Source organism: Vulpes lagopus, chromosome 3 (assembly GCF_018345385.1).
Source record: "Vulpes lagopus strain Blue_001 chromosome 3, ASM1834538v1, whole genome shotgun sequence".
Lineage (NCBI taxonomy): Eukaryota > Metazoa > Chordata > Mammalia > Carnivora > Canidae > Vulpes > Vulpes lagopus.
The window spans coordinates 34,531,646-34,559,340 of NC_054826.1; the positions used below are offsets into that span (position 1 = coordinate 34,531,646).

The window sequence follows — 27,695 nt, forward strand, 5'->3', positions numbered from 1 at the left end:
TTCTGTGGTCTTCCCTGGAGGGCAGATTCCTAGCATCTCTTACACAGTTCCCTGTAAATGGTTGCAAAAATCCTTCCTGGATTTATGGTTAAAGTAAAGTAATTTTGGGATACTCTTTACCTCTAGATGTCACTTTGGAGAAAGCAATCAATATGACCTAACAGAGAGAATAGGACAGTCCATTTATTTTCAGTTTTTATAATATTTTATTATACATACATTTTTTAAATTAAGGGCAATGATAAAATGAATGGTTTTGTGTCTACCATCCAGGTTGGTAAATCCTAAGATCTTACATATTTGCTTCCCAAATGTTTAAGTAATAAAACACTAATGGTTAAAGCTTAATATAGGAAAAAAGTGTTTTTAAAACAAATTTCCCATTTCTATCTGTAAGAGTGTCACTTGCTCATGAAGAGCAAAAAATAATGGGTCCTAAAGAGGTCAAAATCCTACATAATTTTACCACCTAGAGACAACTATTACCATTTTATCATCTTCTTTCTTTGTTAAACATTTGCTCTATGTGCTTTTTAAAAAATCTGGCAACCAGTTTACTTTATTATGGAAAATTTAGGGCAGCCCAGGTAGCTCAGCAGTTTAGTGCTGCCTTCAGCTCAGAGTGTGGTTCTGGAGACCTGGGATCAAGTCCCATGTCAGGTTCCCTGCATGGAATGGAGCCTGCTTCTCCCTCTGCCTGTGTCTCTGCCTCTCTCTCTCTCTCTCTCTCTCTCTCATAAATAAATTAAATGTTTAAAACTTTTTAAAAAATATTTTTAAAGTAAAGGGAACAGGGTAATGAAATCCTCGGTAAGCATAAATCAGCTGTAAGACTTACCAGTTCATTACCAGTCTGGTTGTATGCATCACCCAGGCCCCACTAGAGTAAATTCCTACCCGTAACATCTCTTCTTTAAATACTGCAGTATTCATCTCTAAAAGGTGGCATCCTTTTTGTAAATAAAACAATGTCATTATTATACCAAATGTATTAATAATTATTTTGTACTGGCAAATATCTAGTCTTTTTTGAGATTACTGCTCATAATTGTTTCTTTCATCTTGTTTGTATATCAACATCTAAATCCCTTTCATCCATTAGGAGTGACTGTGTGTTTCTTAAGTCTCTCTAATCTGTAGGTTCCCATCCCTCTTCATTATTCTCCCTGTGATTTATTTGTTGAAGCTGATCCGGTTCTTTATCCTGCAGACAGTTCCACAGCCTGGATGTTGCTGATTGAATCCTGTGTTGTGTAAGCAAATTCCTATCCCTGCATTTTCTGTAAGCTAGCCTCTTTCATTCAGGTTGCATGGTTTGGCTAGACTGCTTCCTACGTGAAGCTATTGTGCCTCCAAATCTTTCTTTGATGATGTTAGTAGTCATGGATAATTATTACCTAGGTGAATTATTTCATTAGGAGTTAAACATTGGTAGCATTCCAAATTTATTATGTTGTTTTCAGTTTTTGGTAAGAGACTTCTACAAATGGAAACTTCTTTTCTTTAGTATTTGATTATAGGTCCTAAGGAAAAACAGGAGAGAAGGTTGGTTTCCATTTATTTACTATTTTCAAAATAATGTTTTGGTTCTCTAGCACCTTCCAAAGGTGACCAGTGAGAATTTTTTCTTCTTCTTCTTGGTCATTGTAAACTCATTGATTTAAATATACTTGTGGTATTGTACTTCTTTCCAGTTTTAGAGTCACTGATGCTCTAATTTTCTCATGCATAATTTGGATTTCTTAACACGAGTGTCGCTGAGTTCATAGGCTGTTTGCAATTCTTTTTCTGTATGCTTCCTGTTGATATCCCTGAGTATTTTTCTAGGCATTTATTAGTATTTTTCTTTTTTAGGATATTCTTTCCTGTCTTTAGGAATATTAACTCTTTTATATTACAAAATGAAAACATCACTCCTCAAAAATTCACATAAGCAGTGTGAGACAATAATAGGGAAAACATTTGCAGTTTTTATCACAGACGAGAGTGAGTTCATGACTCAGCAGGAAAGACCACAGCAGTGATTAGAAGCCCAGAGCCTGGACCCCCTCTTCTGGGTTCTAATCCACCTAGGAAAGTGTTGTATATGAGGCTCTTGAATACTCTGTGCCTTCTCCTTCGCTGTATGTAAGATGCAAATCCTCATAGCACTTCTCCAGTAGGTTATTAGGGGCATTTCTTGAGCAAATGTAGGCTCAGTACAGTGCTGGTACACACAAGCTCACTAACTAAGAGCTATTGAGACTTTTGTTAGTTACCAAAAACCCTGATAATCTATTACATTTTTATTAATGGCTTGGGAGTTAGACAGTAATACTGCCCCTCTCATCCTTAGTTGATTTGTTTTTTTCCAGCTCCTCAGTCCTTCCCTAGACTGCCCTTCCCTCTTTGCACCACAGGATTAGCAAAGGAATAGTGTAGCTTGCTTTGGAGATCAATCAGTGAAGGAAATCAAACATATATGATTATTTTATGTCCATACACAGACATTATGCAATGGCTCCCCATTCTGTGCTTACTCTGTGCCTCCAAAAGAGAAACATGACATAGATTTGATGTTCTCAGCAACTTGGTCTAGTAGGCAAAACCCATACTATTGCACATATTACTATTTTTCACCTCCTAAATTCCTTGTTAAGAGCCATTGAGTGTTGTTATGCTCATTTAATAGAAAAATCAAACCACTATGAGTTATAACATAAATACATTATATTAACTCAAACATAACATCATTGTATTAAAATTACTCCTCAAAAAGAACGCTTTGAAATATGTATTATGCCTTCTCTCTTGCAGATGAAGCACTGAGAGGTGGAAAATCATGCCCAAAGACAGAGAGTGAGCAGCTGAGCTGGGAATCAACCTCAGGCAGGGATCTAATACTTTCAGCCTGTATGACCTTTGCAGTTGATAGTATCAAGGCAAAATGGTGTCCATGTTGACCAACTCCCAGAATGATGTGTTTTTGCTGAGCATCCTTTGATACTCATAGTGGCATGATATTGTAAATCTAGCTTAAATATGTCACCAAGAACACCAAGTCCTAGGGATGAAGTGATGGTCTCTGATATATTCTTTTTTTTCTTTAGATTTTATTTATTTATTAATGAGAGAGTGAGAGAGAGAGAGACAGGCAGAGACACAGGCAGAGGGAGAAGCAGGCTCCATACAGGGAGGCCAATGTGGGACTCGATCCCAGGACCCCAGGATCACTCCTTGGGCCAAAGGCAGGTGCTAAACTGCTGAGCCACCCAGGGATCCCTCTCTGATATATTCTTTGTGGGGTTGGTGTCTAGAGATACATGGCAAGCTGCCACTTAAAATGCCCCTGATAATTTAATCACTGGTTCATGGAGTATGTTCTCCAGCTGTATCTCCAGCTAACATATAAGGGAGGTGTGGTAAACTTAACATTGTCTGTTTGAGGTGGCACAGAAAGCTCACTGACTGGATTTGAGGCCATGTGAGATAGCATGCTACCACTATGAATTCCGTAGCTATCTACCAGATCCGATGGCCCATGGGCATGTGTGGAAGTTGGAGAATTTGGCCGGATAGGCAAATCATTCGAAGGGCAGATATATTTAGGGAATCGTGTGTGTGGGTATGTTGTGCATGTATTTGCTATTAGGCTGGGAACAAGGACTGCCTCTCTGATGACAGCGATCAATTTCCTAAAGCAAAGGTGGATCTGTATGTAAGGATGTTGAAAATAGCAAATGTCAGACTGGGAGGAATGGTGGGTAGGTGCATATGGAAAGGAGTGCGAGTAGGCATCCATCCTTCTGTGATTCTTAAATTTTAAAAGAACATCTTGTGAACCACTGCTCTTTCTCCCTACAGTCTGTCAGTGTCTGACCCACTTGATGAACTTTGAGATAAATCATTTGTTAACCAGCAAATTCAACAATTAGCCCAGATGCTAGCAAACTCTTTGAAGTTTCATTACAATGTTCAGTGACATTTCTTCTAGAGTCCTTTTGATTTCTCAGTTCAACTTAAAAGGCTAACTAGGTAAGGAAATAAAGTGCTAATGAATTGGCAAGAGATCAGGTATCTAAAAGTCATTAGATGTTTTCTATAATCCTTAAAATCCAGTGACACAAATTTTCTTTTGTTGTTCCCTAGTAGTTTATTTGGTGTCCAGATTAGGAATAAATAGAAGGCTTGCAGATTTAGCCCAAAGGTAGTGACTGCAGTTATAGATGAGCACCCAGATCTTCAAAGTATTCTATGTTTTATGGACCCAACATTGTTTCATAATGTCAGCTGGTAGGAAATGTAATATTTTACAAACTGAGTCCCACTACCAGTGGTGATTTGGTTCACTAAATCTGCTGCTCAGGAAGCAACTATTCCAATAGCGGAGGTGTAATATGACCTCCTCTGTGGCTTTGGAAGAAACCTGCCGTCTGCTTTCATTCTCCTTGACAGAGGTGGGGCTGGGCCCATTTTCACAGTTACATTCTTAGGAGACTGACCAAATTCTTCTTTTGGAGTTAAAACTGCAGCATTTCCAAGTGTCAGAACTCAGTTGAATCAGAAAATCTAGGAAAGAATCCTTTGTGATTTTTCAGCCTATTTGGGTAACAGCAATAAGCTCAAAACCTTGAGTTTAAATCCTGACTGTCACTTTCTCATTGTGTGATTTCACACAAATTACTTAATGACTTCCTCATATGCAAATGGAGGAAATGAACATGCAGTGAAGCATTGCTGACAATACAGATGCTGTGTGTAGGTCTGTGAGGCACGGCCTTGGACACATACATGGTTTATGTATCATCACAGTGCTTCTCCTGGAAAGTTAAGTCCTATGGCAGTACTCAACTTTCTCGTAAAAACCAGCCTAGTTTGATAGATTTCAATTCACAGTTCATCCCTTCCCCCTAGCATGCACCATCCAGAGATTTTTTTTTAAAGATTTTATTTATTTATTAGAGACACAGAGAAAGAGAGAGAGAGAGACAAAGATACAGGCAGAGGGAGAAGCAGGCTCCATGCACGGAGCCCGACGCAGGACTCGATCCCGGGTCTCCAGGATCACACCCTGGGCTGCAGGCGGTGCTAAACCGCTAAGCCACCGGGCTACCCCCATCCAGAGATCTTAATCAAGATCCATTTTAGAGTTTCCAGGATCTTTAAGTCCTTCTCCTACTCACCCTCATCCTGCTCTCTGTGGGGAGTGTGCCCTTTGCAGATCAGTGCCTGTGTGTGTTTTATACTGAGAAGAATTATTGTTAACACAGCCCAATCATTAGAGAGGTGTGGTTCACACTCTGCCATCAAACCAGCCACTAATTGATACCTTTTGAAAAATGACATATTCCCTGAAGCATTCAAGGCTGCCCAACAGGCAAAGATTACACCCACCTCTATGATTAGAACTGTAACCATGCAGACGCTGGTGATGGAAGACACATGTTCTTTCTTGACATTATTCCCTTTGACAATATTCCACAAATATCCTTTCTTTGTTTATTTTGCCACAGAACAGCATTAATCTCATCATGTTTCCAAAGATTTCAAAAGAGCTGATTTCTGCAGCTGTGTTATCTGAGCCCAGTGCCTTCTATACCATCCCATCCACATAGCATCTTGTTAATGGATAGATGTGTACTTGTGGATTTAGTGACTACTTTTCATTTCTTTGCTGAAGGAGGGAAATAAACCAGGATCAATGAAGAGAAGGTATGTGTTGGATGGGGGCCTGGGAACAAACTGAGGAAACTGGATTGTCTCTTGAGAAAACCACAGATTACAGAGTTCTCTCCCTATACCAAGCAGAAATCAGGCTATTTATAACAGCACACTCTATGTCACTATTTGAGTGACTCAACAGCTTCCTAGGGGTTTATGTCTTCCTGTATCTGGGCAGAAGTTAGGAAATTATGAAAGACAATGAAAAACCACTGGAATAAAAGCTTCGAGAGGGTAGGGATAAAGTCATTAGTAGTCCCTACCCTTAACAGAGTGCATAGTAAATTTTATGTACTCGAAAGACATTTGATGGTAAATGCATTTTTGAGCAAGTCCCTCAGTGGCCCAGCATGGGGTAGAAGTGATTTTTCCCTGAAGCATCTTAACTTTTTATTAGGTGTAGTGTAGCTAAACCTGAAAAGTAGGTGACATATTTTTCTGTTGTTGCTACCAGAACATAGACAGTTTCTTAATATCAGTTAAGGAGTAAAGAAAGAAAGATGCATCTGGATAGACTGGGACTTGAATTCTCAAAGCAGTCAGCAAAATTTCTTTAATAACTCCATATATCATTGTGCTGAATGATAGTATTGTTTGCTTTCAAAGTTGTGTTTCTTGGCTTTGGAATGCAGGAATAATTGTAGATTGTGGGTTTCTGATTATCAGCCTGCTATAATACTAGGGCCAAGATCATCTCAAATTGCTGGTCATCAGTGAGAGGACAAGAAATGAACCAAAGAATTTGAGTGTCTCATGTTACAAAGCTCTGCCATCTGCCCTTAGAATGTGGGGGCAGTTGAGGTAACGATTTCCAGAGAAAGACATTAAGGACCATGAAAGTGGTTCTATAAGCATAAAGGTAGAAAAGATTCAGACTCTGCAGACAGGTAGGTAAAATCATGAAATTTCATGCAGAGTGTCAGCCTGCAACAATAAAAAATGAGAATTAAGAGGAACAAATATCTATTGAGTACTTAGGCCATGCACAGTAACAAGTGATTTACCTCTGTTACCTTGTTTGATTTTCATAAACCCTTGAAAGAGACAGGTGTTTCTAACTTCTCACTCTGACAGTAAAATGTGATAGGTGGAGTGTCTTGGTCAGTTCATAGTGATGGAACCAGGATGTGAATAATATTAGGACTGTCCTGAAGGCTAGTTCTTAAACATTGTTCCCTACTTCCTATCCAGTTGTAAGACTACTTTTACCTTGTAATTGGCAAAAGTCTCCCTCATTCTGATTAATCTCACTCACTCATTCACTCACTCACTCACTCACTCTCTAGCTGGGAACTCTTTGGAAGGCATGCATTTTAGCCCAGCGAGCAGTAGGCTCTCAGGAAGGTAAAGAGATCTCTCTAAAGGCACCTGGTCTGTTGGTGGCCCAATTAGATCAGTGGTCCTGTGATTCCTGCTTCATATCTCTTCCCTAAACCTGTCTCTTTATCTAATCTTGGATCTCTTTCCTCCTGTTCACTCAGTTGAGGCAGGGACTGAGATTTGAGAGAGGGACAAGAATGAAGTGTCTGAAGTGTTGGAAGAAAGAGCAGTGAAAACTAGAAAGACGAGGTGAACATTAATAGGGAGTTTGCAACGTAAGGATGTAAGCAGATCCATCCCACTCTATGCAATATTTTCTCTTTAGGAGTTTCTAGAAATCATTTTTGGCTTTTCAAATAATAATATACATCTTCTGTGTCACATGCCAAACTGTACAGAACCTATTCCTTCTACCAACACTAATAGGTCTTCATACCATTTTTGTTTCAGCCAGGAATGCTGGAGACAGATGCTTTTGCATTAAGCCTAGCTCGGCCACTTATCATCTGAGTGCCCTTGAGAAGTTTTACATAAACTTCCTGTTTGTCCCTTGGTTCAGAGATACATATTGAGCTCCACATTGGTCCTAGGTGGTGAGTGACGTGCTGGAAGTACAGCAGGACACCAGAGATAAAATTCCTTGCCTGCATGAGGCTTCTGTTTTACTGGGGAAAGGTAGATAAACAGGTATACCATATAGTATATGAGCAAGTCTTGGTTGGAAACAGAGAAGGGGGAATGTGGAGATGTAGTCAGTGTTTACTATTTCAAGTAATTGTGACAAGGTCACAGTGGAAGAAAGATAGAAAGTAGTGAGGGGGAAAACAGCCTTCCAGGTGAAGGGAATACTAAGTCCCAAATCTCAGGTAGGGATATAGAGGAATTGATGGGAGGCCAGCAGGGCTCGTGAGAGAGAAGGTAGGGGATAAAGAGAGTGGTAACACAGCTATGTCATGTGGTGCCTTTTTTGGCCGCTGTAATGACTTTGACTTTGATCCTGAGTGAGGTGGAAGGTATTGAGCAGGAGAGTGTCACTCTCTTACTCAGGGGACAAGTTGAGAGTGACAGCCATGGTTTGAGCATGCCTGCTGTGTAGCCGTATAGATCTATAATGATGCCTTGAACCAGAGTATTAGTGAAGGAGCAGGTAAAAGTGGTCAGCTTTTGTATTCATTCTGGTGAGAAAGCCACTGAATTTTGAAGAAGGCATGGGGTATATATGAGAGAGAAGAGTAAAGGTTGACTGGCAGGGTTTGCACCTGACCAGAGGGGTGAATAAAATTGCCATTGAAAAAGAATAAATTAGGAAGAGTGTGAGCCTTCCTTTTTTTTTTTATTCAGACGGTGTTTGTTAGTGATAGAATCAGGACTTCACTTCGGGCATGTCCTGACATGGCTATTAGAATTCCAAGCAGATTTGTTGGATAGTCAGTTGATATGGGAGTCTGGAGTTCAGTGAAGTATCTGGGCCTGGAGACAATCTCAGAGTTGTCAGTGTATAAATAGTTTCTCAAGCCATGGAGCTGGGAGATGCCCCCTGATGAGTGAGTGCCCATAGAGAATGAATAGGCTCAGGACTGAGTCCCAGGATGCTCTCACCTTGAACATTTTGAGATAGAGAGGATCTCAGAGAGGTAGCCAAGAGGGAACAGCCAGTAATGATTGGCAAGTTTGGTATCTTGAAAGCCAAGTGAGGGAATGATCTCAAGGTAAGGAAGTGATGCATGGTCCCCTGTCTCATTCTAACATAGACTACAGTGTTAGTCATGTTGTTTGTGTTTATTCACTAGTGGAATTAGGCCACAGGTCATGAATTATCATGGAAAAATCTTTTTTCCTCTCTGATCTTAAGTTTCCCTGAAAGTTAAATGAGCAAATTTGACTAGTCATGTCCTAAGACATTTGCCAGCCTGGATGTAGTGACTTTTTCTGCTTTTGTATGATGGCCTGAGTCTCATGAAGACTGAATCCATACAGCTATTATTTGTATTCATGCCAATCAGAGTGTAGTGTGTCTTCTGTTTACTTCCTCCAAGCCAAATGGCCTGGAATTTCATATCCCCATCCGAGTTTTGGTTTAGTTTTTATTTGTGAATACCTTCTTTCTCTTGTGATTTTTCTAGACGTGGAAGAAACCTCTGTCCTCAGAAAGCAGTGCTGGAACCCGTGTGGAGGTTAAGAAAACTATCCCCTTGGTGGTGGCTTGAGGAGATTATCTCAACCTCAATGTTGCCCTGAAATTGGTGTTCAAGATTCAAGAAGATTAGGACTGCTAAGGTATGGACATTTGATTTTGAGAGATGATATATATATGTAATGTATATAGATATGTATAATCTTTTTTTTTCTTAAGACAAATGCATTTAAAGATGCTTAATCATTTTCACAGCCATTTATCTTCTTCATGCCCTGTTTCTCTTTCCTCTCTCCCTTCCTCTTTTAAGCAATTATCTTAACATTTTTGCTACCAACTTTTGGGATGTGGTGGGATAAATAAAGCTGTACAGTAAGAGAAACTGAAGTCCGCATTATCTCAATAATAATGGAAGTGACCTGAGGGGAGTAAGACAAGGCATGGGGGGAGGCTTTTTCAGGTATTTCTGATAGAAAGAAAAGTGAAATGGAAGTTGGTGCCTATGTGATGGGACACAGGTACAGAGATGAGTAAAGAAGTGGCACTGTGAAATATGCGGTTAATTCTCACTTTCTGTATGCCAAAGCTTTGTATTATTTCTTAAGGTCTTAGGAAGGGTCTATCTTGATATTTCTTTTGGATATATACCCATGTTGGGGGAGACTGAGTTTGGGTAAGGAGGTTCCATTTGTTTTTTTCTGGTTGCAGTGAGAATCCACTGTGTGTGTGTGTGTGTGTGTGTGTGTGTGTGTACACATACATGCATATGTATAATGCATATGTATTATATGTGGGTATATATAAAATTCACTGAGTGTTGTGTAATCTCTTTCACACTCTCTAGATGGAGAGAGAGGGACAGATGGAAGGAGGGCAGAGAGAATCCTACAGAATGGCACGTTTATTGTGGCTCAGGCATTGTGATATAAGCTTGAGGGCAAAAGTTACAAATAAAACTAATGCAAGCCATCTGGAATAGGGATTTCTGTTCTGGGAACCAAAGGAGATATAAGTTAAAAAGGTTTTCTGAGACTCTGTAGCAAAGAAGGGTCAGGAGGCAGACTCAGTCTCAACAATATTAGAGTTGACATCTCTAGACTTACCTCCTGTACAGAATAGTAGTCCTGCATACACCGCTGGTTACCAGCCCTGAGGAAATGTGGTTTAACAGTGTAGAACCACATGACAAATGTAAGAGAAATTCTAGAACATCTCCTATGGGTTCCATCTATAGCTCATTTGCTGTCCTTTTAATTTCCTTCAAAGAAAAAAGAAGACCCTCATCACCCCAAAGCTCTGGAAATTGAGGAACAATTGTAGCTAAGGTACTGGCTGGCTCCCTCCTCAGGCACAGAGGCCTCCCGTGTGTCATCAGTAGTGCAAGGGAGAGGTCCAGAGCTGATAGAAATGAAATACATTGTCACCTCAGGCCCGTTTTCATTTTATCTCTGACTTTCTCAGTGTTGAAAGAAATGTGGTATATACTTTTCGTTGATTATGAAAAGCCCTTCCTTTCAGGAGGAAGCACATCTACTTTCTAGTTTTTTGTAAAATCCTCCAAGGCCCATGCAGAAATGATTGAGCTCTGATGTTCACACTGCTCACAGTACCTCTGAAAAGAGTGCTATGGGATTGGTGACAATGTGAAGGTGGCATTTGAAACCCCTCTTCCCTCTATTCAGGGAATTTTTAATTTTTCTCAAAGAGGAAAATAATTTATCTCCTTTCCAAAGGGCACCTTTAAAGCAGTTTGTCTAAATATTACTTATGAATTCATTTCCCACTAACATGGTTTCAGAGGCTAAATAGGTGATTTAATAATCAGGAAAAAAAATAGTGCCCCTAAAAAAAAAATAGTGCCCCTTTCTTTAGTCGTCACACAAATCTCAACATTCTGCTTAAGAGACACATGGTCATGGTGCAGTCCCTCTGCCCACATGTTCTTGATCTGTTGAAAAAGAAAGCTAAAAAGCTGTTCTGTGCTTGTCATAAAAATCAAGAGAAGCTTAGGGGTTGGGACTGGGATTTTGATGACTGAGTGCTTTGCTTTGAGCGTGTTGATCTTTAATTCAGAATGCCTATGTTCTGTCAGGAATATTCACCTAGATGCTAACTACTTAAAACATAAATTCAGCAGAGAAAGTTTTAAAGGACTCAGTCATAAAAATGTTCCTGGTTTAGAAACCAATCAACCCTTAAGGGGACAATAAAGCTTTCCCTGATTGTTGGCAGAGGCTTAGGGAGAAGAAGCAGGGCACGTTCATCCCAGGGATAGATTCCGCTGTAGTATACACAGGTGACGTGCATGCCCCTGTTCACAGACCAAAACTCCATTTCCAGGAAGGAAGGAGGAAATGAGGCAATGTTGGTACATCAATCTACCCTAATGTTGCCTGGCTTCTATGCTCCAGTGCATTCAGCAGATTTTTCAGGTGTCCTTTCAAGTGAAGACAGTATAAATTAGTGGCTATGTTTGCAGACTTTAGAAAAGGCAAATCAAGCCTCCGTATGAACATTATAAAAGCCATTTACTTTTTTTGAACCAATGCTGCTCAAAGTATAGTCCAGAAACCCACAGCATCAGCATCACCTGAGCTCATGAGGCATGCAAATTCTCAGGCCTTTCCCCAGACTTACTGAATCAGAACCTCTTGAGGTGAAGTCCAAGGAATCTGTTTAAACAAGCTCTCAAGATAATTCCTCTGTGTTGCTGAAATTTAAAAGCCACTGCTAATCCTGGTACCTGGAAAAGAAGAGAGATTTTAGGAAACCTTAGGTCTAAAATCTTGGACACTCTAAAAAAAAATGAATATGCCTAAGTTCAGGTGTATATGTGTACATAAACACACACGTGTATTTATATATATCAGTGAACAGGAAAATGAAAACTTTTTCAAATGCCAAAGCAAAGTTATTGAGGTTTGAACCATGGCCTCTGAAATAATGAAAAGTACAAAAATAATAATAAAAAGTAGTGTTAGAATAGCTGCCTTTATAAATAAATGGATCGATGAAACAAAATGGAACTCTGCATTAGACACACACATGTAGAGTCTGCTAGCTTTCAAGCAAGAGCACCACATCAATTCCGTGGCATAAAAACGCTACTTCAGTAAAGAGTGTTGGAACAACTGGATATTTACTTGAAAAAGAAAGACTCTAAACCCCTACCTCATCCCATACATACAAATCAATGTGAGTGAAATTGCACACTGAGACGCGAAAGCTAAAGCAACAAAGGTAGTAGAAGAAAAATGAGAAGACCTTTGTCACTTTAGAAAGCAAAGGCTTTTTATAAAGGACACACAAGCACAAGCCATAAGAGGGGAAAAATACCCTGAACTTCATGAAAATTAAAAATATCTATTCACCAAAAAAAACCACCCCAAAGCCACCACTAAGATAAAGAGACGCCCCACAGATGGGGAAAGAATATTTATAACTCCTATATCCAACCTGTATGTGAAGAGGCACTTCATACCACAGGGTACAGAAGGGCTGATGGACAGAAGCATGGTGTTTAGCCTGCCTTTAGGGGATGCTAATTGAAAACACACAAGATGCCTGTACATGCCTATCAGTGTGGCTAAAATGCAAAGTAGGGCCAACACCAAAATCTCTAAGGATACAAAAAACTGGAGCTCACAGGAAACTAGTAGAGATGTAGAATGTTCTGGGCACTTTGATGAACGATCTGGCAGTTCCTTAGAGAGTGACACAACTGCCTTACCTAAGAGCCAGCAATTCTAGTCATAGGTATTGATCCGTGAGGCTGGAGAACCGTTTTCCACATGTGTTTGTAGGAGCTCTTCTTCCTTTTTCTTTCTTCTTTCTCTTCTTCTTTTTCTCCTTCTCCTTCTCTTTCACCTTCTTCTCCTCCCCCTCCCCCCCCTTCTTCCTAAAAGTTACTCAGATGTCGAGGAACAGGAAAATGGAGGAACTCTGCTATATTTTGCAAAATTAAATATTGCTTTGTAACAATAAAGAGAAACATTCTACAGAGAAACATAGTAACGTGAATGAATCTTAAAAATAGAATAATCAAAATTAGATAAGAAAAATATTTATTGTATGATTTATATGAAATCATAGAGTAGTCAAAGCTCCTCTATGATGGTAGAAATAGGTCAGTGCTGGTTCTGGTGTGACATGATTACCTGGGGAAGGCACAAGAAGGAAATTTCTGGAGTGACAGAAATGTTCTGTAGCTTGACCAACACTTGTCAAAACTGATTAAATGGCAAGTTCACTAAACATCTTATTGTATGTAAATGTGTATACAAAAATACATAAAATAATTTTTAAAACTCGCATTTATTGAGCGCTTTGTCAAAAAGTGCTACTTAAAAAAAAAAGTTCTATTTTTAATATGTATCAACTCATTTAATCCTTGAAGCCATCTTAGGGTGGGTGTGACTTTTCCTAATTGACAGATGTGGAAGTAGGTACTGAGAAATGATAACTAGCTCTAAGTCCCATTGCTAGGTTCCAGAAACTGAATTCAAGAGTAGGTCCTTTTGTCTTCAAAACACGTCTTAACCATCATGTTATACCTTCAGCACAAAGTGTCCCTGGCTCCATTTTTCATTCCAAATCAACTGAACTCCCAGCCTCGGCATCTTCGCTTGTAGGACGGGGATGATTCTCATGCACACTTGATAGAATTACAGGAAAGATTAAATTAAATTATGCTTGTAAGGTGCTGATATATGCTGGTTCCTTTTAATTCCTGGATAAATGTGAAGCTGCTGGTTTTGGTTTAGAGTTCACCTGAGCAATGCCACTCCTGAGCAAAAGAATTCTTGTCCTGGGTCCATTTCATGTGGCCTTTCTGAGTCAGCGTGCATATTCACGTGTGCATATTCAGTGTGTTCACTAAAGCCAAAAGCAAAATACTGTAATTCTCTAACTACTGTGTCTGTTCCATTATGAAAATTTAGAAACACTGGAAAAAGTTGAGCCTGTTGCCAAAAAGAAAAAGAGTTTAAATAATATGCAGGAAATTCTATTGAGGGAGAACTGTCATTAAAGTTGCATGTTACGGTTTATCTGTCTAGGGTGATTGAAAGGGAGTGGGAAACTACTTAACATGGTTAATGGATATCAGCAAGGTTAATTATCTTGGGAACACAGAGGAGCTGAATGCCTTTGTGTACTTCCCTGATTTGTGATACTGTCATATTATTTTTCATGACACTTGGGCATCTGTCTTTATTTTAGCTGTGCTTTTTACAGTCTCAATTTCCATGGTAAAACTTAAAATCCAGAGCTATTACAGATCAGTGCAAGCAAACAGTGTTTTCCCTATAAAGTACAAATTAATCAGTTTATTACCAACCTGCTATGTAAGTAGAAAATCTCTACATGCCTCCAAAAGATATTATGAAAGAAAAATTTAAAACTGCCTTTGAGGATAGTTGTTTTGTCATTGTTTCTGATCTTTACCACTCAGTGTGGGACCGTCATATGATGGCCCTTCTCATGGTTTTCTTCAGCCCTCACTGGATTTCCCCTGAAATTCATCATGCATCAACATTTCATCTCTGATAATAAAAATCTTAGTGCCGGTCATGAAAGCATCGGCAGAACTGCTTCCTTGTGAAAAGCAGAGAATCTTGTTGGGGAATCCACAGTGTTGCTTTCTACAGATGGCTTTGTTTCTTCATTTAAGCAATATATGCCAACCACAATCATGAGCCTAGGGGTTGCTTCTTGGTGTCTGTATGACTCTCCAACCCACTTTTTGGTTCTCAGTTGCCTCCTATGGAAAATGGGAGTTTAGATCACACAAGCCTGAGATTATCCTAGATTTCAACAAATAGTTAAGTTTCACATAATTCCAAATAAATTAGTAACTGATGGTACTACAGCTGTATACTCTGGGCATGTTTGACACCTGCCTGTAAGGATCAATTCAAACATGGAACATGAGAATCCAAACAGATTGGGCTAAAGAAATGATAAAAATTCTGCACAAAACTTATTGAATTTTATTTTTGTATAAATTGTTAAAATTATTTGTTCAGTTTATTTACACTAAAAACAGTTCACCCATTTCTCCCACCTCCCACTGCCCACCTCTTACAATAATCGTTCTGTTCTCCATGAGCTTGTTTTTTGTTTTTTGTTTTTTTCTTTTAAATTTTTTAAATGAGACCACACAGTGTTGTTTGTCTTTCTCGGTCTCAATTATTTTCACTTAGTATAATGCCCTCAGTCTCTATCTATGTTGTTGCAGTGACAAGATATCATTTTTTTTATATGGCTGAATGATGTTCCATTGAGCTTATATACCTCAGCCTTTTTATCTGTTCATCCATTGACAGCCACTTAGGCTGTTTCCTGATTTTGGCTATTGTAAATAATGCTGCAGAGAACATGAAAGTGGATATCTCTATTCAAATTGACATTTTTTTTTTAATTTTTTTTAAATTTTATTTATTTATGATAGGCACACAGTGAGAGAGAGAGAAGCAGAGACATAGGCAGAGGGAGAAGCAGGCTCCATGCACCGGGAGCCCGACGTGGGATTCGATCCCGGGTCTCCAGGATCGCGCCCTGGGCCAAAGGCAGGCGCCAAACCGCCGCGCCACCCAGGGATCCCGAAATTGACATTTTTGTTTTCTTTAAATAAACTCAGAAGTAGAATTGCTGGATCGTATGATAGTTTTATCTTGAATTTTTTCAGCAACCTCCATACTGTTTTCCATAGAGTTTGCACCAACTTACTTTCCCACCAACATTGCATGAGGGTTCACATCTTCATCAACACCGATTATTTCTTGTCTTTTTGGTTCTAGACATTCTAACAGGTTTAAGGTGACTTCTCATTGTGGCTTTGATTTGCATTTCCCTGATGATTAGTGATGTTGAGGATGTATTCTGGCCCTGTTGGCCATCCAGATGTCTTCTTTGGAAGAATGTGTATTCAGGTCTTCTGCCCATTTCTAAAATCAGATTGTGTTGCTGCTGTTATTGAGTTGGAGTTTTTAAAAAATATATTTTGAATATTAGCCCCATATCAGTTAAGTGATGATCTGTACTGACTTTTTCTCCCATTCAGTCTGTTGCTGTGTTATTGTGTTGATGATTTCTTTTGCTGTGCAGAAACTTTTAAACTTGAAGGTTTTTTTCTTGCTTTTTATTTCATTGCATTTGTTCTTGGTGCAAGGTTTGAAAAATCATCACCAGCATCTATATCAAGATGTCTATTGGGTGGCAATTGCAAAAATTGGGCTCTGACCTAGTACATAAGCTCCCTCCTGGAAGATACTGGTGAGCTGGAACAAGACCAGAAAGCATCAAGATGGTATCACAGCCTATAAGACCAGCTCTGTGGGCCACTCCATTGTGCCAAACTTGAAGCCTCTCTCTCAGCCTGAGGCTCCAGAACAAGCAAAGTGGGCTTCTTTCTAGAAAGACTAAGGGTCATGCCTTAGCCTACTGTCTATGCAGTGCCCTCAGAGTGGTAGCCTGCCAAGAACCATCTTGCCAATTGCCACAGTCCTGTGAGACCCAGGGAGGAAAATTCCTCTGGCCACTGGAAAACCATGTAATCAAAGGAAGTCTCCTGGGTGCTAGCTATAAAAAACAGGCACCAGATGCACGTAAATCTCCTCTTCCATAGATATGTCCTAGAACCCAACGGGATGAGCATGAGATTCTGCTCACCCTCTGAAGTCTAGGGAAGAGTTCCAGTGAGCCCCTTGTTGTATGTTTAATTAGAAGCCTGCCCCTCAGGCTGTAGGCATGATGAGTAACAGTGGACCTCCCCAGAAAGACCAGGCTGCTGAATCTGGGCTGGTATCTGTTCATGAGCTCTTTCTCTTTGGGTTATAGTCCAATGGGACCTACAAGCAGAAGCCCCACTGGCCACAAGCCAGGCCTTATAGAGTGGTTCCCCTGGCAGCAGTCCCAAAAATTGAGGTACCAGACAGGTATAAGCTCTGGGAAAATGCCAATTATAGTCTCATGTGACCAGGAACACAAGCTCCCCTGGCATCCAGGGCTGGGTGATTTCTTCCCTGAACAGCAGCTGCCAAAATTGGGGTACCAGATACATATAAAGGTACCCTTCCAGGTGCTCAGTATAGCGAAGGGAGAGCATGAAGATGGACACCTGCCAGTCCCAGTCCACAGAGTGTCTCAGCAGACTCCCAGATGTGTGTGTTAAATTAGATGCTTCCCTTCAAGCCAAGGGTTTAGTATAAGCAGGTGAACTTCCTTCACTTGAAGTCTGGGTGCTATCAGTTGCCTCTGAGTCGGGCCCTGGGGCAGAAGACTCTGAGCTCAAGAGATGTTTCTCAGATGCTAATAGCTGAAGAGTCTTTGGATGTGAGTCTTGTTGGATTTCAAAATGAGACATTTTGGGGGGCTTGTTTCTCAAGTACATGTCTTAAAGGTTGGTGTTCACAACGTGGTTTGAATCCTTTGCTGCTCAGGGCAAAGTTCTGGGTTTTGAGTTCCCTCCTCATTGTGGGTCACACTGCCAGATATAGGGTTTATGGTGAGACAGCATCCCAGCCTCTCTTACTGGCTTTAATGCAGTTTCTTTTCACTAGCCTGGTGTGTGGTCATAACACCACCAGCCTTTGGGTATTTTAAGAAGAAATTGTTCTATATGTAGCTATAGACTGTATTCATGGCAGGAGGTAAGTTCAGAATCTTGTGTCACCATGGTGAATGGGTACTGAGCTTGTTGAGTTTTCATACTCATTGTATACCATGGGATGTTAGAATACCATTCAGAAAGTCTTTTTTGAGGTATGGTCTAACTTTTTTCTTTTATTCTAAAGATCCTTTTTTTTTTTTTTTCCTTTCTACATCAAATAGCGGCTCTTATGAGGCTATCCCATTTTATACATGGGAAAATTGAGGAATAGAGATAGTAAGCGACTTTCTGAAAACCACCCTGGTCAAAGAAGAAACTCTTTAATCTTTGGGTTAGGCTCTTAAAATGCAGGTAACGAGCCCAACTCCATTCACCGAATGTTTTATCCTGCCCTGAAGCATCCTGACTACAGGAAGCCTACTTCAATGTTCTTTGATTCTGCTTCCCAATGTGGTAGTACCTTTTTGCCTGTATGTTTTGTTTTTAATTCAAAGAACTACCATTTTAGGAATAGTCTCCTTTTGACAGTTTCTGAAGAAAAGATGTGTATTTTTCCCCTTGAGCATGATATTTTGCAGTCTGTTTGTTTACTTGGGCTGAATTTTACCCAAGGCCTTTGAAACTAACAAAATTTGAAATGTTGCTGTGTTCAAAAACTTGTACAGATTGAGGTCTTATTTGCCAGGTTAAAACAAATACACAACCTCACCACTCCCACAAACAATGATGATGACAATGACAAAATGCCCATTTTAATTTTATCCTGCAACTGGATATGTTGTTTTTATAACTATTCAAATATAGCCTAGGTTAAAAAAATATGAACTGTCAAAAAAAAACCACTATGAACTGCAAATTCACAGACTTTAACTTGCTTTTTCTTCCCTTTTTCTTCTAAACTCACCCCTACTTTGCCATTTCTTCTTCATGACAATTTTTTAAATGTTCACACCAGGATAGTCTTCATCTTTAGCTCGAGTTGCAGAGTTGATGAATACTCATCCCATTTTTTTGTTATGAGGAACAGATGGGAATAATTATGAAAACACTTAGAAAGTCACCTTTGAAGAGCTGTCCAAAGACCTTTATGTCCAATATATAATCTTCCCATTTCATTCAGCTCTGTCTCCTGTCCTCCCACTGTGTACCCCTCAGCCTTTGCACCCACTGAAGTGAACTTCTCCATTTTTTGAAAAATATACTATGTCCTTTTAAATCATTACTCCTTTATACCTGCTGGTCCCTTTGCCCATAGCGCTCTCATCTCTACTCCCCCACCAAAAAAAAAAAAAAAAAAAAGAAAAAGAAAGAAAAAAAAGAAAAAAATTCACATTTTAAGATCCAATTCACTGGAAGCCTTCTGGGACTCCCCTGAGCCATGAGTCACTTCTTCCCTTTGGCTTCATGACTTTTTTTCCCCCCCTAAACCTTCATTGTAACTATTAGGATAAAGAGAGGTCATTATACTTGTATTTAGAAATCACTCTCCTTCTAGTTCTCAACTTTTCCTGGAAAATAGTCAGTACTCCACAAACATTGGAACAGAGGGTGCTTAAATATACTGTAGAATGGATTCATTTTAAAAATAATGCCAGTTTCTCCTGATTTATTGGATTTTTTTTAGATTTCTAAATTTTATTTTTGGCTGCTTTCTATTTTTGTTTTTGGTTTCTATCTGCTCCTGATTTTTCCATCTTTATCATCTATTTCAGAGGTTTTCTTTATTTTTTTAGGGTGTGCATGTGGGGGTTTGAGGGGGGCAGAGGGAGAGAGAGAATCTCAAGCATGAAGAGCATGAAGATGGGTATGTGCCAATCCACCTGCTGGGCATGGAGCCCAACACAGGGCTCCATCTCATGACCCTGAAATCATGACTTGAGCCAAAATGAAGAGTCAGACACTTAACTGTCTGAGCCACCCAGGGACCCTTCAAGGCCTTCTATTCTTATTTTCTTCCTAGCTCCACTATCCACTCTTCTTATCTGTCTCTCTTAAATAACACAGTGCTTTATAGCTTTTATTAAGTCCTCACCCTGACTACAGAGCTGACGCCTATCTGGCATGTTCTACACTCCCCCCCCACTCCTGTGTCCTGTGCAAACATCATTCATCAATCCCAGCTTAGGAGCCCTAGAATCTTCCTAATACATCACTCCAGAATATAACTGATTGTAGCATAGAAAGCAAAACCTATGTGCCATTTCTGGACTGGAAGATTTCCTTTCCAGAACTTCCAGTTATTCTTTCCAAAGTCAGGACTTGGTTTCTTACATAGTGAGTACATTTAGGTACCCTTTGCCTTTTCTGTATCCAAAGTGTAACTCCTTCCTTGAGAGATTATGTTTTTTTTTTTTTTTTTTGATTATGGGTCTTGTATTAGGATTTTGGGAAAGTTTTAACATGTTATCAATTTGATCCATTAGACTGGAGAAGCCAAGAATCATTTGTGCAACATTTTACTACAAATGGAATGTCTGAAGAGCTATGTCTACAGTTTGAATTTGATATAAATCAATGTTAATATCCTTGGAGATTATTTAGGTTTTTGAAAAAACTTACTTTTTTAACAGAGGGTTTTCAAAATATTTTAGACTCCTGAAGGCTAGATTTAGTGGCATAGACCTCTTGATTGTGTTTTCTGACAGGTGACGTCTTTCCTGCAAATAATGTTTTGATGTCATTATTGTTGGTCTAACAAAGGATATAAGAAAGTCTGATGAAAAATTGACTTATAACCATAAAAAAAGTTAAAAAACTCCTTTCCCCAGAAACAGAAATATAATCTATTTATTGCGGCCACTAATTTTCTGGCATCTTTCTTCTATCACATTACCTTCTATCTATGTCTATAATGAAACCACAGAGTTTCTTCTCCCAAAACAGTGACCACATATAAACATCCTTGGTACATAAACAATTTCAGGATGTATTTGATCCACTTAACTGCACCCATGGATTAAAAGTTAAGAATTCTTCCTGTAATGACATAGAAAGCATTCTCACCCTAGTTTTAATTAGTCTCTGGCTTTATTCTCACTCCCTTTTAGGAGATACAGTACACACACAAAATAAGAAGACAGGCCAAGTTTCCATATAAGCAGGTATGTGACCTGTAGGAGAGATTATAAACATAGAAAACAACCAGAAATAATCTTTGGCATTTAATGATGTTCATGGCACTGATAGATGAGATTTTACTTGAAGCTGTGGGATTAAACTCAAGCAAATGTTTCTACTTCCCTCTATATAGTTTTTGGTTAAACCCCAACTGGTAAAAAGGATGGGAGAAGGTATAAACAATAGATAAAACTTCAAAATATCTTTGGAAGATATATAAAGGAGATGCCATTTTATGAAACATAGAACATAGCTCAGTAAAGATGTCAGAGGAAACCACTCAATAAATGCTCTAAAATTGAGAAATATGACAAAGTGTGGGCATAAAGGAGGAAAGAAGGAAAAGAGAAAGGATTAATTAAAAATTCTGCCTTTGGTGTGAATGATGATCCATCTCTTCTCCATTGTTTCTCATTAATGGAGCTTAGAAATCATTTTACCCCTAGGCAAAATAAACCAGAAGGGTCTTTTCTGAAGATAATGAGTGAACTTCCTAAGGGAAGATGAAGAGCTTAGGTGTTGAGTTGTGTGGGTGTCCTAGTAAAGGACTTTGCTTGTACCTTTCCAGGGCATTCCAAGGCTGAGATTAGCTTCTTGCCTGTCCATCTTTGGGGAAGGTCAATCAGTGTTGCAGCTCTGTCACACCCACAGAATGTCCATCCAGGTTGCCATTTTACTCCTGGGTAGAAACCTTGTGTTAAGACCTGCATGTAAAAGACTGTTATACAGTATGTACATTTAACTTAGTTCAATTCAATTATATATGATTGATAAGAATATTGAGAAAAATAGTTTAAGTATCTGTTCTACTCCATGAGCGCATGTTGTAGGCTGATGGTGAGATGGAAGACATATTTGCTCATTTTAGTTCTTTCATGCTTTTCATAAGGTGACCATCTCACTGTATTAAATGCAACTTGACTATATGAAGATGCTCACCATAATATATTAAAAATACATAAGGTAAATATTTCATATTGTGTTCAATTTGATTTTTTCCCCAGAGGAAGAGCCTTGTGATATATCTATTGTGAAATACTAGACACTTTTCTACTGAAATTTCAAGGGTCATTTTGACTATAGGTAATTTTTGCCTCAAATATGGGTCATTGTAAATTTTAATCCTTATGTGGGATGACTACACTCTGAAACAGCAAAGGAAATTTCATCTATAATAAAATAACTCAATATCCTCATTCCTTTTTTAAAAATTAATTTTCCTGAGGTAACAGATTGTAAGTGTATGGTTTGAATTTTGACAAACATATATGTTCCTGTAACTACAGACAAAGTCAAGACATGGAACATTTCCCTCACCTGAAAATTCCGTCAATCCTAATGTTTTCCTCCTCATGTTTCTGAGGCAGCAGTGATCTTTATCTTTGAATACTTCCTATAAATAGCCATCCATGATACTGTCTTTTTGTTCTTTCATTCAGCATGATGGTTTGGGGGAAATGCCATGTTTTTGTGTGTATTAGTAGATGGTTCACTATTATTTCTCACCAGTATCATTGAATGAATATATCCTGTTTTTGTTCTTTTTTTTTTTTTTGGGGGGGGTAGATATCTGGGCCAATTCCATGCTGGGAATATTAAAGACTTAAGCTCTTATAAACATTTGTGAATATAAAATTTAATTTCTTAGAGTAAATATCAAGGAGTGGAATTGATGAGTCATGGGATAGGTGTATACTTATTTTTTTAAGAAACCACCCAATTGTTCTCCAGTGTATTTCATTCTTATTTTATATTCTCACAAGACGTGTGAGATCCAGTTCTGTCTGCTAACAATTCTATTGTTAGCCTTCTTAGTTTTAACTATTTTAGTCAGTATGAAATGATATCTTTTTGTTTTAACATACATGTCTGTGTTGACTAAGTGTTAAGCACTTTACCTTCTGTATATTGGTCATTTATATTTTTTGGTAAAGACTTCGTTCAAGTCTTTTGCCCTATTTTTAATTGCATTGTCTTTTTAATTGTTAAACTGTAGGCATTATTTAAATGTTCTGGATGTAAATTCTGTGTTTTTTCTATACTACAGAAGGTTCTTTCAGTTTGTCACTTGACTTTTCTTTTTCTTTGTGATACCTTCTGAAGGGCAGTTTTTAATTTTGAGGAAGTGTTCATTTATTTACATTTTCATTTTATGAAATTTCATTTTATGGTCCATGATTTTGTGTCCTATCTATGGAATCTTTGCCTGACTTAAAATCACAAAGATATTCTGAGCTTTCTTCTATAAATTCTATGGCTCTAGCTTTTACATTTAGGACTATGGAATGAATCTTTTCATTTTGGGTATATCCAGTTTCATTTCCAACATGGTAGCTTACTCCAACCAGAGTTGGCCTCTTTCTCCTGGTCAAACAAAGGCTATTCTTCTTCTTCTTCTTCTTCTTTTTTTTTTTTTTTTTGTTTGACAATTTTATTTGCCATACATTTTTTTTTCTTTACCTGCCCAGAACAGCAAGGTTTTTTTTTTTTTTTTTGCATGTTTTTTTATTGGAGTTCAATTTGCCAACATATAGCATGATACCCAGTGCTCATCCCGTCAAGTGCCCCCCCTCAGTGCCCAGCACCCAGTCACCCCCAGCCCCCACCACCTCCCTTTCTACCACCCCTTGTTTGTTTCCCAGAGTTAGGAGTCTCTCATGTTCTGTCACCCTCTCTGATATTTCCCACTCATTTTCTCTCCTTTCACCTATAATCCCTTTCACTATTTTTTATATTCCCTGTATGAGTGAAACCATATAATGTTTTTCCTTCTTTGATTAACTTACCTCACTCAGCATAATACTCTCCAGTTCCATCCATGTTGAAGCAAATGATGGGTATTTGCCATTTCTAATGGCTGAGTCATATTCTATTGTATATAGAGACCACATCTATTTTATCCTTCTTAAGCAGGCTTGTTGCTCTGCTCACCCTCCCTCTGACCTCTGCACCTACTCTCAAATATGAAACCATTCTCTGGACTTTGATTCTTTTAGATTTCTTTGAATCTACAGCTATTCAGTGAAGATCTTTAAAGAAAGGTATGCATTGGGTTTATCTGGCTAGTTTATATAGCAGGAGTGACTTATTTAGGTTCTTCTACATCATAACTATAAATAAAACATTCAGTTTCCCATTATTAAACCAAAAAAAAAAAAAAGATAATCATACCAATGAAGAAAGTCCCTTGCATAGGAGAAATCATGAAAGAAAGACAATTACTAAAATGTATAGCCATTGCAAAAATAGATAATGTGAGGGACAAAGGAGTGTATTTAAAACCTTTTTTTAGTATCCTTAAAAATAGTAAAAGGTAATTCATAAGATGCATACAGAACAGAATTTAAAAAACAGAATAAGAAATACCTCTTGCAAATTAAGTTTTTTTAATTAATGAAGGGGTTGTGAAATAAAGTATAGATCTAGGACATAGGAAAGAGCATATTTAATGGAAATAGTCAAATATAGTAGACGGATCCCAGTGAACGGTCTTGAGAGATACTAGGTAAATTTGGGAGGTGGAGGTATTCGATTATCAAAGAAATTTTAAAATATTATTCAAGGGAGACAATAAGTTGAATTTATATGTCACAAGCCAAGTGATCTAAATGGGAATTAAGTACAGATACTTGATGTTATAAGACTCAATTTTCAAAATTCTAAGAATAAAACAATCTTAAAATCTTCTGGATGGGAAAGAGGAAACAAAACTTCATACAACAAGAAAGTATTTTTAAACTGGTATCAAACTTTCCATCAGTAACACTAGAGTCAAGAAGATATTGAACAATTTCTGAGGGAAAACTATTTTGAGTCTAGAATTCAGTTCTGAGCCAAGCTATAAGTGAGAACAAGATAAAGGCATTTAAAAACATCAAGATATCTAGGCCTCTCATACACCCTTTCTGGATATATTCCTGTGAATTGACAATGAAATTTAATATTTCTTAACAATACTCAAAAAATGGTGATACTGAAGAAAACAAGCCCTTTCCAAAAGTGGAAGGTAAGGCATACAGCAGGTCTAGAAAGTGTTTGGTCAAAATTAAAGAAATCAAGAACTTTAAGAAGGAGGGATGTCTTCAGGAAGAAAATTGGAGCAGATTAAAGTTTTGACAATGAACCAAGTGATGTGAAGAAAGCATGTGTGTCTCCTCTAAAGAAAAGACATTTAGAAATCATACTCAACAAGAACAGTAGCAAAAACTAAATGCGGAAAGCATGACCCAAAAAGAAGCATAAAATCAAGAAAGTATCCATTTGACTATATGATAGTTTGGGGGTCTGGCATTTAATTCAAAGAAGAATAAATGGCATTTTAATATACTCCCTGGTTCTCCAGTGGACAATTCATATCATAATAAAGTCTTTTCCAACTTTAAAATCATCCTTTTATAAAGCAAACCTACAAGAAAGTTTTTTTTTAAAATATTTATTTATTCATGAGAGACTCAGAGAGAAGAGCAGAGACATAGGCAGAGGGGTGCAGGCTCCTTGTGGGGAGCCTGATGCAGGACTCGATATCAGGACCCTGGGATCATGACCTGAGCCAAAGGCACTCAACCACCCTGCCACCCAGGTCCCCCACATACAAGCAAGTTAACCAAATGTTATAAACCTTGACAGTGAAAGTAAGAGCAAGGTTTAACAGGTAATAGTAGATACAGAGGCAAGAGAAGGAGAGCTTAAGGGGAATGTGGAAATATGAATATCTTAAAATGGGAAGAGGAGATTTTGTTTTTCCTCTAAGGTTAATGAAACAAAACTAAGTTTAGATGTATTACTTCAGTTACAAGTAAAACCACAGAAGAAAAGCTGGGGGTGGGAATAATAAGCTACATTTTTATATTTCAGAGTTAATAGATGAGATCATAAAAAGGTAAATTATGAGAGAGGAAAATAAGCCTAAAAAGGAGCATGGGATAACCACAGGAGAATTAAGCACCAAGGCAGCTAAAAATAGTTGATGTGCTTCTGGGAAGCCCAGGTTGAGAGACTGAGGAAGTCAACCGTTGTTTCAACATCTATTTGTGTGTGTGTGTGTGTGTGTGTGTGTGTGTGTGTGTTTTCTCTGTGCTTGTGTTCTTTTGGGGAAAACATTAAAAAGAAGGAATTTACTCTGACTTCCGGGTAGATATTTAGTGATCTTTTAAAGATTCACTTTGTCTAAGTATAGTATCCAAAAAGTATAAACAAGACTCTTACCCAAATAGGTAATAAATATATGTCAACGTTATATTCAACTTATTAATAAATATGAATGAAAGGAAGATAGAAAAGCTAGATCAAGGAGCGTTTTAAAGAGCAGTGTATCTGTAGTATGCCAAAAAAGGTGTTTGGGAATGAATTTTATCAGAGACAACAGGATTAGTCCTATACAGAAATCAAACTGCAACCTTGGAATTACCTTTTCTGCAGGGCATAAGTCTACATGTTAACAAGTAGCTTCTCAAAGTCTGAGCCCTAATGAACTAGTAATAGCAAAGTCAAACACTGGTGAATTCTCCTGGAAGGTTAAATAATCCTTGGGTGAATTTGTTGAACAATGTGTAAGTGTTACCTTACCTTGTAAATGGTAAGTTACTCTTACCATTTATGCTCTTGATCGCAAAGTTTTAGATAGCCTTTGTTTCTAAAATATCTCAAATATTCAATTGAAACTTCCCCTAACCCTCTTAACATCTGACTTCTTTCTCTCTGTCTCGTCTGTTTTCACAGCATACCTCTATTACAACTAATGACAACTCTAAGGAATGTTAGTTGTACTTTGCTTGCTTCACTCTCCTGCTAGAAAGCAAGTTTTCTGCACACAGGCCTTCTACGTAGTAGATTCTCAAGATACTGGTTGAATTAATGATTTAACTTAAAAAAAAAAAAAGTATTGGCTGAGTTTATAATGCAGAGACAGGAAATTAGAGATAAGAACAGAAGAAGAGAAAGATCAGTAAATAAATAGCCAGAAGGGGAAAACTTAAATCTACAAAATCTGTTGATGTGGCAGTTTATAAGTTGTCCAATAAATAGCTGGGAGAAACTCTGTGTTTAATGCAGTTACGTTTAGATGTTACAGAAAATAGAATTCAGAGAGAAGTACTCTCAGGCTAAATGACTTATTAAGGCTTCCTCTATTTCTTTGATCTTTCATAAACTTTTCATCTTCATGCCAAACATACTCCTGAATGAAACAAAAGGGAAGATTTCAGGGAGAAAATGCCCTTCCATTTATTTCCTACTTGGGGTTAGGAAATGGTTGCCACTGGCACATTCTGAAAACCCATAATCATAAGCCTTTTTTTCCCCTGCTGCTAGAATGGCCTCTATCCTACACAGACCATATATGCAAATGTTGGACAGTCTTGTTTCAAAGGATGTTGGGGTTTCTGTCCAACCTCAAGAGTTTATCCACTGAGGAGAAGTAGCATGGTCCTGGCCGCTGTTTGGCTTCTACATTTTTGTCTGTCTTACTAGTAGATGACGTCTATACCACATATCCAGCGTCTTTATTTGAAGCTGCTTAGAAATTGTCTCCTATCTATACAACTGGACCACAGTCTTTCAAGTTAAGTTTGCAGTGTACTCTAATAAGAGTACACGTGGTACTGCACCATGATCTAGATGTTACCGTTCAAATGATCTGTTGCATGATCCTTAGATAAAGTGTTTCAGCTTTTCTCAGGCTGCCAGAGTCTGTGATGACTCCTGGGCACCCCATTCCCTGTCCTAAGTAGCCTGGTGATGGACGGCTCACCAATTTATCCTTGAAGCACATGCTCTTTAATTTCTTCCTGCTTTGAGTTTGATCACTAGAAGATT

General features: G+C 38.4%; 1 protein-coding gene across 1 annotated transcript in view; it reads left to right on the forward strand.

Annotated features, from left to right (window-relative positions):
- SGCD (sarcoglycan delta) overlaps positions 1-27,695 on the forward strand; it is a 910,009-nt gene that overhangs the window by 349,547 nt on the left and 532,767 nt on the right. The window contains exon 2 of the mRNA XM_041747418.1: positions 9,144-9,297. The gene's annotated coding sequence lies outside the window, so the exon portion shown is untranslated. The remainder of the gene's footprint in view (positions 1-9,143; positions 9,298-27,695) is intronic.